Source organism: Pseudorasbora parva, chromosome 4, assembly GCF_024679245.1.
Source record: "Pseudorasbora parva isolate DD20220531a chromosome 4, ASM2467924v1, whole genome shotgun sequence".
In the NCBI taxonomy this organism is placed as follows: domain Eukaryota; kingdom Metazoa; phylum Chordata; class Actinopteri; order Cypriniformes; family Gobionidae; genus Pseudorasbora; species Pseudorasbora parva.
Window position 1 is genome coordinate 26,385,384 of NC_090175.1, and position 13,723 is coordinate 26,399,106.

The 13,723-nt window shown below is 39.8% G+C and overlaps 1 protein-coding gene across 3 annotated transcripts in view; it reads left to right on the forward strand.

The window, feature by feature from the left end:
- Positions 1-13,723, forward strand: part of cd99 (CD99 molecule) — a 41,292-nt gene that overhangs the window by 10,987 nt on the left and 16,582 nt on the right. The window lies entirely within an intron of this gene.

A 13,723-nucleotide genomic window follows, 5' to 3' on the forward strand; every position in this document is an offset into this window, starting at 1 on the left:
TAAAATTTACACATGTGGTTTAAACAACCAGATATATTTACATTTGTCCGGTTTAGTTTGAAATGCTTTCATGCACCTTCTGAATTGGTTTGTTTGAGTGATCGGAATTAAATACGTCTCGAAAGACTCTCGGAAGGCATTTAGGCCTAACGTTACTCCTGGTCATTTAGCAATCCGATAGATACCTGCTCAGAGAAAACGAATGAAGGAACCGGTTGTAAAAAGGCCATAACTCTAGCAGCTGCACTGAAGAAACGGACTCTTTAACCCTGCGCGAGCCATTTCTCGACAGTGGCGCAAGCTATCATGGTCTCATGTTGTTTCCACCAGCACATCTCATTGTTCATATTAATTATTAAAATAAATATAAAACGAAGGAGAAGCCTAAAAAAGGGGCGTAAAAAAGTCGGGGCCGTCAGGCTCTGGCATAAATGCAATAAAGTGTGTTGCCAAAAACGGTTGTCATTTCTATTTTGAGGTGGCAGGGGTGTTGTCGGCAACTGCTGAATGTAACTAATAAAGTAACTTGTAATCTAACTTAGTTACTTTTAAAATCAAGTAATCTGTAAAGTAACTAAGTTACTTTTTAAAGGAGTAATCAGTAATCAGTAATCAGATTACTTTTTCAAAGTAACTGTGGCAACACTGACTGCGAGTAAACAAGCGCAAATGTTGACAGGCCACTAAATACAGTACATACCACAGAGACAGACTTCCTGCTGTTGCTGTTTCTCCTGTTGAATTTATTTCAGCCTCCAAATTTGATTCTGGATCATTATCTGTATTAGCTGAGAATCGATAGCCATGGGTTTCTCCACGCTTGAGGACGTCATCTCCAGGCGCTCGTTTTTTTTTTCCGGACAGACTCGGTACAGCCTATATTTATTTTATAAATATAATAAAACTAAAGACTTTTCGGAGATATGAAGGATGCAATACTACTCTATAGGTACTCAAGATTGACATGAGATTGACTGAAACTGAGTGTTTCACCCCCCCTTTAATGTAATTGGCTGTTGTCACTAGGACAATCGCGTCAGCACCAAGCTTCAGCTGTACCCTCCGTCAAGCGTTAACGCCTACGCCCCGTATGAACACACCACTATTGTATCGAGTTGTTGAGGGTGCGAGTTTTTGTTTGTATCTGAGAGCTCTGAATAAACACGAGTGAACTGTGCAACGTTATTTTTCTCACAAAATGCTTTCACCACAGTTAACAGCAAACACGTCATCAACATGAATGCAGTAAGAGCTTCTGTTGAGCATAACAGCGTCATTCAAACGGCAGTTTGGACAAGTGTGCACTGCAGATATACGTGCGATTGACCGATCCGAACATTATAAAGAGTGTTCTTTGATCGCTCTCTGTATCTTTTAAATTATGTTAGCAGCATGATTTGTTTCATGCTGCTAACAGAAATTACGTAAAGTTGATGGTTTTAGTCACTGGCTTGATTCACTGATGCATCAAGACGGCCAGTGGCGGGACTTACAGTATTCAACCATTATGAAAGAAAGTGTGTGTGAACTTGAATGATTAACTACACATCAGAACTCACTGATCCCAGATCAGGCATTAATGAACACTGTTACTCACTGTTCGTGGTGGTGGTGTCGAATCCAAAAGGTAAAGCCTGTGCTGACATCCTGCCTGATTAACTGAATCCATTCTCTACTAATTATCTGAGCGGGCAAAGCAGAGGAAGGGGAGGAAACCTTTCCTGTTATGACGTCATAACAGGAGAATTCAAGATCAGAGGCCTATTGCACAAAACTAGGATAAGTGATTAAGCCGGGATATCTTTGTGATCCTGGCTTAATTTATCTGTGATCTGGTTGCACTAAAGCTGGATAGGTTGGCACTAGGATGTTATAGTATAAATTACCATGGAGATTTTTTCTATGGAGCTAGCTTGCTCCAGACCAGGCTAAATTCCATGATCTATTTAATCTCATCCCTTATGTCAGTCAGCCGTCACCACAAACAGAAACCAATAGTTATTCCACTGCCCAATATACACTGTTATCGCATATAACTAGACCCACTGTCATTATTAAAAAGTTTGTGATCATTAATTTAAATTATTTTGGATAAATTATGATTTTTAGATGATGTTGCTATTATTAGATAATTTGCAGTTCCCCATAGACTATAAAGCTATAAAAATAAAGAATATTAGGGCCACAGAGGGAAAAAAAAGAAAATTCACAGACTTTGAGAATGAAGTCATAATATTGTAACCCGTTGTTTTAGACGAGGGCAGTTGTTAAAATGACAGCCGTGGGGCATTTTGTGGAATTGTTCTTCAGTATGGTTTCACAAACAAGGACATACTTATTCTTTTGGCACATCAGCAGCACCACATTGTCATACAATGTAAAAAAAAAAAAAAAAAATTCAGGCCTCCAATTGTACATTTTCTTGTGACTGATCACATCTATTTTTTTCTTTCTTTATGTTGTATGTCTTGTTGTTGGGCCTAGAGCCTGTAATACAGTTTTAATAACTGTAATACATTCAATTTGGCCAACTGAAAAATGTATATGTGATCAGACAGTCACTAGAAAATGTTCAATTGGAGACCTGAATTTTTTTTACAGTGTAAGTATCAGGACTGTAAAAAGAATATGCATCTTTTCCGCAGAATGAACCAGCCTCATAAATGTATGACTTTTTCCTTCTTCCTCAGTGTGGCCCTAATACTCTGGCATGTAAAATACACATTCCATAAAAACATAAAAACACAAAGTGTAACATTGTTTCTTTATTGAATAAGGATAAAAAAACTGGTAAACCATAAGCTCCTTTTGAAACTGAAGTCACACAGTGACTCTAAAAGAGGGAAAGCACAGAATCAAAGCATATTATACAATAAAAGGATAAATACACGTTTAAAGGTCTGTATATAACACACCCTGCATTTCTGCACACTGCAGTAAATGCAGCACAAATCCATACACATCAACTGAACAGACAAATTAATGGATGCATGTCCTCCACAATGTGGCCTGCTGAGGGACCAATATGTGTTGAATTATTTTAGTTAGTATGTGTGCTTGGAATTTTGGTTAAATATATCCTGCGGTGGCAGAGGAATTTGGGGTTTTTTGTGTACAATTTGTTTTTTGTTTTTAAATTGACTTGGTGTCTTATAATGATTGTGCTGTGTAATACAAGATTGCAGGGAGGCTATACTGCAAAAAATGCTCTTCTTATTTTTTTTCTTGTTTCCAGTCCAAATATCAAAAAATTCTTAAAGGGGTACTTCAGCGCTGGGAAAATGAATCTGTATTTAAACTGCGTCATCAATGCAGTAGAAATGTGAAATTATTTTTGAATTTGGTGCCTTCTAGACTGAGAAAAGACCCATGGGGATGAAAGACTACAATTCCCAGAATGCTTTGCTGCCCTGTGAGTAGGACTGGGGCGGTTACTGTTTTACCGCAATACCGCGGTCACGTGTTGCCTACCGCGGGTCTAAGATCGTCCCTCACCGCCATCACCGCAAAAAAAAAAAAAAAAGGTTTACATGTTCACTTTATTGATTTTTTTTATTATTTGTATAAAAAGATAAATAGGCTGTATTTTATCTCTTTACATAAATATATTTTCTACTGAAAAACTACATTTTGTTATTTTACTAACACCGAATAAGGACTCATCCGCGCTAGTTTGCACGTGAGGGGAAAAATGTGCTTGCTTTCATTTAGGAGGAGGTGTGCACTTTTCATTTTAAAATCTCCTTTCATACTATTTTCTGCTTAAAACTATAATTTCGAACTATAATATTGACCCAGTGTTTTTTATGCAAACGCGGTTTTACGTGATTTTTCCACAGAGGTGAAGCACAAAGCTTTTAAGGGAAATAGATTTGCAGATAGTACATCGCAGCCATGGATTCATGCCGAATGAGAGAGGGAGGCTGAGCCTAATTTAAGATTTGGCAGTTTTTAAATTCTGTTTTGCAATCTGGTCATCCGATATTTCCATTTCCGTGAATTTTAACAATAGGCCTAACGTTAGTCCTTTTTATCCCCACAGGACATCTTGTTTCTTTTCCTAAATCTTCACTCGCGGCGCACTCATTTTTGCAGGGAATTATAAACGTTTCTTCCTTTCGTTTGCTTTCGTTTTTGTCTATTGCACCCGTTCACATCTTTTACTGTGGTAAAGTGGAAAACACTTTAGGACGAAATATTATTTAACACAGTTTGTGCTTGTTATTAGACTTGAGACCTGTCAAGTTTTTTTGAATAGCGCAGTTCACGTGCAACCGGCGGTTTTGCTTTCGTTTTCTCTAGCAGTGAATAATCTGACATGGCCTAAATGTCTTGACTCTGTGGAAGATAAAATTCACTCTTCAGACGTTTTACAACAAGTTTTGCTTTGCAACATCAGGAGAAAACATGAAGACGAAGATAGTCGAGACGGTGTGTAGCCTATCCAGCTCGTGTCCCACATTCAGACACATTTATGCAGACCGGCATGACGTATCTTTGCGGGGCAATAGGCTATAAAACAAATGTTTTTTAAACAAATATTTAATTTTCTTATATTCTTAAGATTACCATTGTTTACTTATAATAATTTAAATGTTTTACAGGCTGTAGCCTATGTGTTGTTTTACTGACGGTATTCACGGATTTCACATGCTTATGAAATGGATGTTTGCGCATTTATTATTGTAAAATGTAGGCTATATATATCTAGAATACAGTACAGTATTTAAAATAGCATATATGCATTAGTTATACTCTCAATTTAATTTACAGAGCAAACTATACAAAAAGATGTGTGTGTGGCACTCACAACAAAACGCGCAAGAGGGAGCCCGGCGCCACGCCTGTTGCACGTCTCTTTTTCCCCTTTTTTTGTATATCACGGGTTTAAAAGCGGTTTACCGCTGAACCACGGGAGTTTCTTGCTTTTCAACCGCGGTAAAAAAAATCCATACCGTCCCAGCCCTACCTGTGAGGCCATTCCCAAAGGGACCAACTGGATTACTGTGAGTTAGAGAAGACACTACAATTAAAAACTGAATGTGTCTGTTCTAGGGATGCACCGAATATTCGGCAACCGAAATTATTCGGCCGAAAATAGCCAAAAAAAGCACTTTCGGCATTCGGCCGAATAAGTAAAAAGGCCGAATAATTTTGGCCGAACAATGACGTTTTTAATGACGCGATCTAAAAGTAACCCACGTAGAGTAAGAGATGCGTGCTTTATGCAGCAAACATGTCAGCAGTGTGGAAGCACTGTTTAGTGCTGAAATTTAGTGCTCATGTCATCGATGAGAAGAGGAACCGACTTTCATGTGAGAAAGCAGAGAAGCTACTTTTCATAAAGAAGAACCTGCCACTTTTCCTGAAGAAGTAGGCTAAGTAGGCTTATGTCTAAGACAGTTATTTATTTGTTGTGGGTTCATCCACATTTTTTGCACTATTCAATGCACATTAGTTGTTGTAGACATACAGAGTTACATTCTTTCAGCAGTCAGTTATAGGCCTAACATAGGCTATTCAAGAAGGGGGGCTTCTAAGATGGCCAAATAAAAATATATTTTTTATTTTACTAATTATTTATTTTAAGTTATGTTGTGCTTAGTTTGTATAATATCTGCTGGAATGTTAAAAAAAATTCAGTGTTAAATAAATATTTTGAAATTCTTTTTGGTAATTTGATTTATTTCTCTGAAAAGCAACACAAAATAGTAAAAAGCAAATTTTTACTATTTAATTATTATAATGGTAAAAAAAAATTGCCAAATAAATGGAAAAAATGCGAAACACCGCGTTCGGTATTCGGCCTTCGGTCTTCGGCCAAGCATTTCATTATTATTCGGTTTCGGCTTCGGCCAAGAATTTCATTTCGGTGCATCCCTAGTCTGTTCAATATAATGAGTGAGTCACCGCGTGAGTATCACAGCACTGAGCACTAACTGCAGGAGTGATGAGAGCTGAGGTAATCGCGACTACACTCACGGCATACATTCACAACGCGAGTTTAGTCTGGCGCGTTTCAGTTCATGCCTTTGCAAGCTTAACTTTCATAGAAATTAATTTGAGAAGTTAAAAGACTTACATTGCTCACCATAGCGCTGTTTAAATGAGTGCCTGTAGCTGCCAGCTGAGCTCTCCCTGCAAGCTGAGTGTAATCTCCCATCCCCCATGCGCGAGTTCAAAATTTGCGGAAATGGCTCCCTCTGCTGGCTGTAGTCTTTAGCCTTTGAGCAAACATTCCTCCTATGATGCAATTATCGTCAATTTGCATCATAGGTGGAACTTTTCCAGAAATAAAATGCATAAATCTCTTGTCTCAGGGGGATATGAGGGGGGAAAGCACAATAATTTGAATATACTCCAGGGTTTCTACTGATACAAAGCCATATGCTAATCGCTAGAGTTACCCTTTAACTCAAGATGCATTTACTAGATAAGTAAAATGACATAAGCTGTTTCCTTGTTATCTTAAAAATAAAATCAAAATGAAGTGAGTTTTTGCTTAAAACAAGCTAAATGATCTGCCAATGGGGTAAGAAAAATAATATTATTTCTGTTTGGGAAGGAAACAAGAAACAAGATTTCAATCAGAAACAAGATTATTTCTCTTTATCGAGGGAACTCGAGCTGCGTCGAAACGCTATGGGAACACCTCTGCGTGATTGCGTCATGAAGCACTAGTGAAATCTGTCCAATAGCATGGAGATACGTCATAGCCGGGTGACGTCATCGACCAGGAAGCTATAAAGCACACCCGGACCAAACGGTCGTCAGTTTCTGTGTCTTCACAAGCGCTCTATGTGAATATTGTTTGTCCATTTCAGAGAAATCCAGAGGCCAGCCTCGAGAGGCTGGTTCCCTTAGTAGATTTTCTGGCTGCGTGGAAACTTCTGCCAAATATCTCAGAATGGGTCCTGCTCACAATAGAAAAAGGGTACAGAAATGAATTCGGGTCACACCCACCCATATTCAGCGGGGTTTCTCCTATAGTAGTAAGCTCCGAGCAGGCTCTGGTCATGGAGCAAGAGGTAAAGACTCTTCTGCGAATAGAGGCTATAGAAAGAGCCCCTCCCCACTGCAGAGAGTCGGGGATTTACAGCCGGTACTTCATAGTTCCTAAGAAGGATGGGGGGGGCTAAGGCCTATTTTAGATCTGCGTCAGTTAAACAGGGCAGTAAAGAGACTAAAGTTAAAAATGCTCACGCTGAAACAGATCGTGTGTCAGATCAGGTCCGAGGACTGGTTTGTCACAATAGATCTAAAAGATGCATACTTCCACATCTCCATCCTTCCGCAGCACAGAAAATTCCTCAGGTTTGCTTTCGGGGGCGAAGCTTACCAGTATCGGGTGCTGCCATTCGGCCTCATGCAGCTCTGGCTCTGTTGCGACTCCAGGGCATTCGCGTTCTCAACTACATAGATGATTGGCTTATATTGGTGCAGTCAGAACAACTGGCGGTTCAGCATCAAGATGCTGTCCTCTTCCATATGAAAGTGTTTGGGCTAAGGTTAAACGTGAAGAAAAGTGTGTTGGCACCTCAGCAGAGCACTACTTTTCTGGGGGTAGTCTGGGACACGAAACGAATGTCAGCTCAGCTATCTACTCACAGGTTAAAAGCAATCCTGGATACCGTAAACCGAATAAAGCTGGGTCAGTCACTCACTGTGAAACATTTTCAAAGAGTTGTTTGTTAGGGCTGATGGCGGCAGCGTCCAACGTGATACCTTTTGGCCTGCTGTACATGAGACCTTTACAGTGGTGGCTCAGGACCAAGGGCTTCTCCCCGAGGGAAAATCCGTTTCGCTTGATCAAGGTCACGCGGTGATGCCTACGTGCCTTGGTGAAGTGGAAGGATCCTTGGTTCCTATCCCAAGGTCCAGTTTCTGGGGGTTCCTTGTCGTCGCTTAACGCTAACGACGGATGCCTCCCTAACTGGCTGGGGGGCGGCCATGAGTGGCCGCTCAGCTCAGGGTCTGTGGAGCGGCCATCAGCTTTCGTGGCACATAAACCAGCTGGAGCTGATGGCCGTGTTTCTGTCACTCAGGCACTTTCTCCCAGACCTCAGGGGCCACCAAGTGTTAGTACGTTCGGACAACACAGCGGTGGTCTCCTATATAAATTGCTAGGGGGGTGCAAGATCACGCCGGTTGTGGAAGTTGGCGCAGCGAATGTTGACTTGGGCCCGGGGCAAATTGTTATCAGTCAGAGCAATGTATATTCCGGGTTACCTGAATGTGACGGCAGACTCCCTGTCGAGATGGGGAGTAGTGCCGGGAGAATGGAGACTCCACCCCGAGGTGGTGGAGCTCCTTTGGAATCGCTTCGGGCGAGCTCAGGGGGATCTGTTTGTGTCTTGCGAGACCGCACTGTCCCCTATTTTACTCCCTCACGTATCCAGCCACACTGGGATTGGATGCGATGGTACAGACGTGGCCGAGGCTACGTCTGTACGCCTTTCCCCCTCTAGCGTTGCTTCCAGGAGTGCTGGATAGAGTCCGCCGGGACAGGTGTGCTTTATAGCTTCCTGGTCGATGCCGTCACCCGCCTATGACGTATCTCCATGCTATTGGACAGATTTCACTAGTGCTTCATGACGCAATCACGCAGAGGCGTTCCTGTAGCGTTTCGACGCAGCGTCTCCTTCCCTCTCAGGGAACCATGGTTACATACGTAACCTGAGACATTTTCTCACCCCATGGGCAGATAATTTTGCCTGTTTTAAGCAAAAACACTTAATTTTGATTGTATTTTTAAGAAAATAAGGAAAAATATCTTATGTCATTCTACTTATCTAGTAAATGCATCTTGATTTAAGAATTGTTAGATATTTAGACTAGAAACAAGAAAAAATTACTAGAAGAGCATTTTTTTTGAAGTGCAATGCACAAGCATATATTGTACCCATAAGGTGCCTGCTCACACATTGTCTGTACTGTTTTAGCAGTGACAAAGACTGTGGCTTGTGGTTAAGTACCATTCTGCAGAATGTTCTTATTTAATTTTGACTTGCTGCCACATCACACACACGAAAAGAGACACTTTCTTTATCACACAAAAATATTCAATCGAACCTTGGGTCCTTTGAAAGGCAATATATAAATTAAACTGATTATTATTATTATTAGCTCATCTATTTATTCAATTTAATTTCACAATTGTGTCATTGTTTCAAAGCAGCTTTACATTAATAAAAGCAGGAGAACACATAAAAATCGGTGAACAACATAAAAAGCAGAGTAGGCTACAATGGCTATGATTAAACCATACTACTGAGCGTAATAATAATGTAATAATTTATAATATAAGTAATTATTTATCAAAGCGGTATACAGGATGATGGAGTTTCTTTACACAATTTCACTTATATCTGCAGTCCATTTTAATAAGAAAATTAACTCTTGTGTATTTAGAGTAAAACTGTATTTTTGGAGGTGCGAATTAACTTTTTGTAGTGTAATTGTGATGTTTCAGCGAAGCAGTGAGTGTGTAATTGTGCTCTAGTTGCCATGGTGAATCAGTGAATCTGTGATCGGTGGCGGGTCTTTTTGAGTGAGCCGTGAGCGCACACCTATCAAGGATTGGTTTCGCCGGGCTTGATGAATCTGTGACTGCTCATCCTGGCTTGGTCTTTGTGCAACCAATATAAGCCTGAACACCTTTGTTTTGGATCCATTGAGCTCAGCTCAGTCATTTATCCTGGATTTCTTAATTCTACTTTTGTGCAATAGCTCTCATTTTCTCAAAGGGAGAGAATGACAGCCAGAACTCAGTTTACAGCAATAAATATTTCTAGCCACTAGGGGACAATATTCAGGCTAGGGAAACTCATATTAATGTTGAAAACCCACACAAAAATATAATTTTCATGCCATGGGACCTTTAATACATTTGTAATGTGGTGCTTTCCTCAGTGCATAACTTACACTTCACAGGTATATTCTCTATCTGAAAACGTTAGAAATATGTCCATTTTGTTTTCAGCAGAGGACGAGCCTTCTTAAAGTAAATTTCCGCTAAACCTCAGGCTTCCGTAAACGAGCGCCGCCGCATGCATGCGTGCCAAACAGACGGAGTGCAATAGAATAGGAATACAATAATTGTGACTAAAATATACATGTTTTTTTTTATTTTATTTTTATTTGTTGTTATTGACAATAAATGTGCCATGTGGAATTTTAGACCTACAAGTAAGTATATTTTTATGAAACTGACCTTTATAACGGGGTAATGTATAGGCTAATATGCTTGGTTTTATTTTCCTTTTTAGTTTAGTGAATTTAAATAAATATTTTTTAAACAGTTTTTATTACTTAATTCCATAATATTAAATGTGAAATTAAATCCATAGATGAGAACCACAAACCACTTTTTAAATTATAGGCCTATCTATATATTTTTAGAATTTTTTTAGAAATTAGCCCATGATTTACTCACCCTCAAGTCACCCTAGGTGTAAATGACATTCTTTTTTAAGACAAATAAAATTATATTAAAAGTTATATTAAAAGAGTTATATTAAAAAGTCCTTGCTCTTTAAGCTTTATAATAGCAGTGAAGTCCATAAAAATGCTAGCCTGACAAGCCAGACCCACATCAAGATGTTTGGTCTGGAAACTCACCATAGACAGGGCTCAATCCGAGGGGCGGGATAAACGGTTGTCTTTCAAACTCCCTCTGCACATGATAGGATAGAGCTACACCAAACAGAGCCACAAAGGTGAAACAGAGCTTGTTGATAGATTAAACATTCACCGTATCTGGTCGGCTAAACTCCGAACACATCTTCCCTTTTTAAGAATGACTTCAGTGCCGTTCTTTGTTCTTTTCTCAGAGAAAAGCTTAAAGGGGGGGTGAAACACTCAGTTTCAGTCAGTGTCATGTCAATTTTGAGTACCTATAGAGTAGCATTGCATCCTGCATATCTCCGAAAAGTCTTTATTTTTTTAATAATTATATAAGAAAGATGCGCTGTTCTGAGTCTTTCCGAAAAAAGCCGAGCGGGTGGGGGCGTATCGTGTGAGCGGAGCTAAATAATGACGTGTGCAGCAGCGCACTGTGTGTTGAGTCGAGTGCGTCATCCCTAACAGCGGGGAAAAAAACTTTATTCAAAATAAAAATATGGCTTTTAATCAGATACAGCCATACATCTATGATCCGGAATCAGACCCAGAGGCTGCAGTTGAACAGGAGCAGCAGCAAAAACGACTAGAGCAGGACGTCTCTATGTGGTAAGTTACAAGTTATACACTAACTATATAATATGCTTAGCGGCTTGTGTTATTTACATATTTATACTTGAATTATATCGTCGTATTTTTGTCTTTGAAGGTGTACATGTGGGAAGTGCAGTTGTGCACGTGTGTTTGTGTGTTTACGCGTGGTTTGTGTAGACAGTAAGCGGACTAAAAAAAACACAGACATTTGAAGCAGTCTCACTCACCCTTCTAACGTTGGGACTGCTCCATCCTTCAGCATTAGGCGATTGGGAAAATCCGGCGTCGAGCTGGGCCTTGTTTATGAAACAGTCGGCACCGAAATGCAGCGAACAGATATAAACATTCGCGCAACTCAGTTGCTGATCCGGAAAAGCAAATTACATCCACTGTTGCCTTAACGCGGGGTTTTGGGGAATCTGTGCAGGACTGTCTTGGTCTGGCAACCAAAAACGCACTTTTTTGGTGACATTGTTATGTGCACATAACCTGTCCAGCATCCTACAAGCCAGCGCTTTGATGGGCGTAGGCTGTTGCTTTCGCTCTCTCCCTCGCTCTCTCTCACGCGCTTCCGGTAGAATTGTCCGTAAGGCCCATACAAGGAAATTCCGCCCCCATTAACGTCAAAGGGGACGCATGATCTCAAAAAACTTGCCGAAACTTATGACTAACCGGAAGTAGTATTTTTGACAAAGAAATACTCCCATCAAACGTCCACCTTAACTTTTGAAACTTTGTCTATGTTTAGTATGGGATTCCAAGTCTTTAACAGTGTAAAAAGATCAGTATGCATGAAACAGCATTTCACCCCCCCTTTAACTCAAAGTCTTCCAGAATCGCAGTTAAAGCTGATTCGAAAGACCGCCACTGTTCGCCAGTTTCTGTGTTTACTAGAAGCACGCAAACGCAACTCGGCCGTCGTCATTATGGCCCCGCCCACCGACTCTATACACGATGTGATTGGGCCATCCAGAGTTAGGGGAATACAGCTCAGAAGGGTATTGAGAGTTCCTAGACGACACTTGCGGGCAGATTAAATTTGCTGCCGCTAGGGTGCGTCTAGATTTCTAGGCTATAAAAATGCATCTGTCCATCAAATAACTGCTCCACATGGCTCCAGGGGGTTAATAGAGGCCTTCTGAGGCAAATCAATGCGTTTCTGTAAGAGAACTTTCCATATTTAAAATTTTATAAAGTAAAGTTCCAGCCGATCATCTTCTGTGGAAAAGTGTTGAAAGTGCCTTCTCGCAGTTCAAGAGGCTTGCGAGCGTACATGGTAGCGGAAGCCTTTTGAACTGCAGAGGCACTTTCAACACTTTTTCCATAAATTGAATATGGAAAGCTATGGGCCAAAACTTTACTTTATACATTTTCAAATATGGAGATTTTTCTTACACAAACTCATCGATTCTCTAGTTCTTCAGAAGGCCTTTATTAACCCCTCCGGATCCATGTGAAGCATGTCATTTGACAGACAGATGCATTTTTTTATGGACTTCAAAAACAGAGCCACAATCACTGCTATTATAAAGCTTGGATTAGCCTCCTTGGATTAGGACTTTTTCAATAAAACTCAGTTTGTATTTGTCTAAAAAGAGTAATGTCATATACACATAGGATGAGTTGAGGGTGAGTAAATCATGGGCTAATTTTCATTTTTGAGTGACCTAACCATTTAAGCGCAATTTGGTACACTGTAAATTTTTTTTGTTGTTTTTTGTTGGTTTAACTTAAAAAAGTAAGTAACCTGGTGGCCTTAATTTTGAGTTGATACAATGAAGGAAATTTGTTTAATAAATAGAAACTCAAAATATTATTGTACCTGAACCACATAACAAATTTGATAAATCATGAAAATAGCACTATTTGGCAAATTTCACTGCGTCATCAGAAATAAAACACACACAATTACCCAATATGCTTACAAAATCTTTTAATAATATTTTAATAAAGGTTGTCGAATCTCAAAAAATGTTCATTGTATTAACTCAAAATTTTAATTTCAATGAAATAATTTTTTACAGTTTACTTGCAAGTTGTTTTCAGCTGTTGTCAGCATTTTGTGTGTGTGCTTTGAATGTCCATGAGTTCTACGTCTCTAGGAGAGCTTGCGAGTGCTGAGTGGTTTAAACACTGGAAAGACTAAAATAAATGCAAATTATAAACTTTAGTGATTATGCGACACTACCTCGATTGTGCTAGTGACAGTGCGTCATCGTCTCGCTTATAGTGCAAATGCGATCTGGTAAAGTAAAGCCATGTTGTGAGGGAAAGAGCGGGCTGAGATTCACACAGCCAATTAATCAGAGCACAGTAAACAGCATGCAAAGAACTGAATTAAGTTCTCTTTCGTGTCCTCTTGGGCTTGAATATGAATTGGTTAAAAATTACTTGAAAATGTGAAAATTATAAACTTTCATGACTACACAGCACTGGCCCAATCTGGCAATTGACAATTCCGTCAACAAGCGTATTTAAAGCTGATCTCTGGGCCATCAGGCAGTCCTTA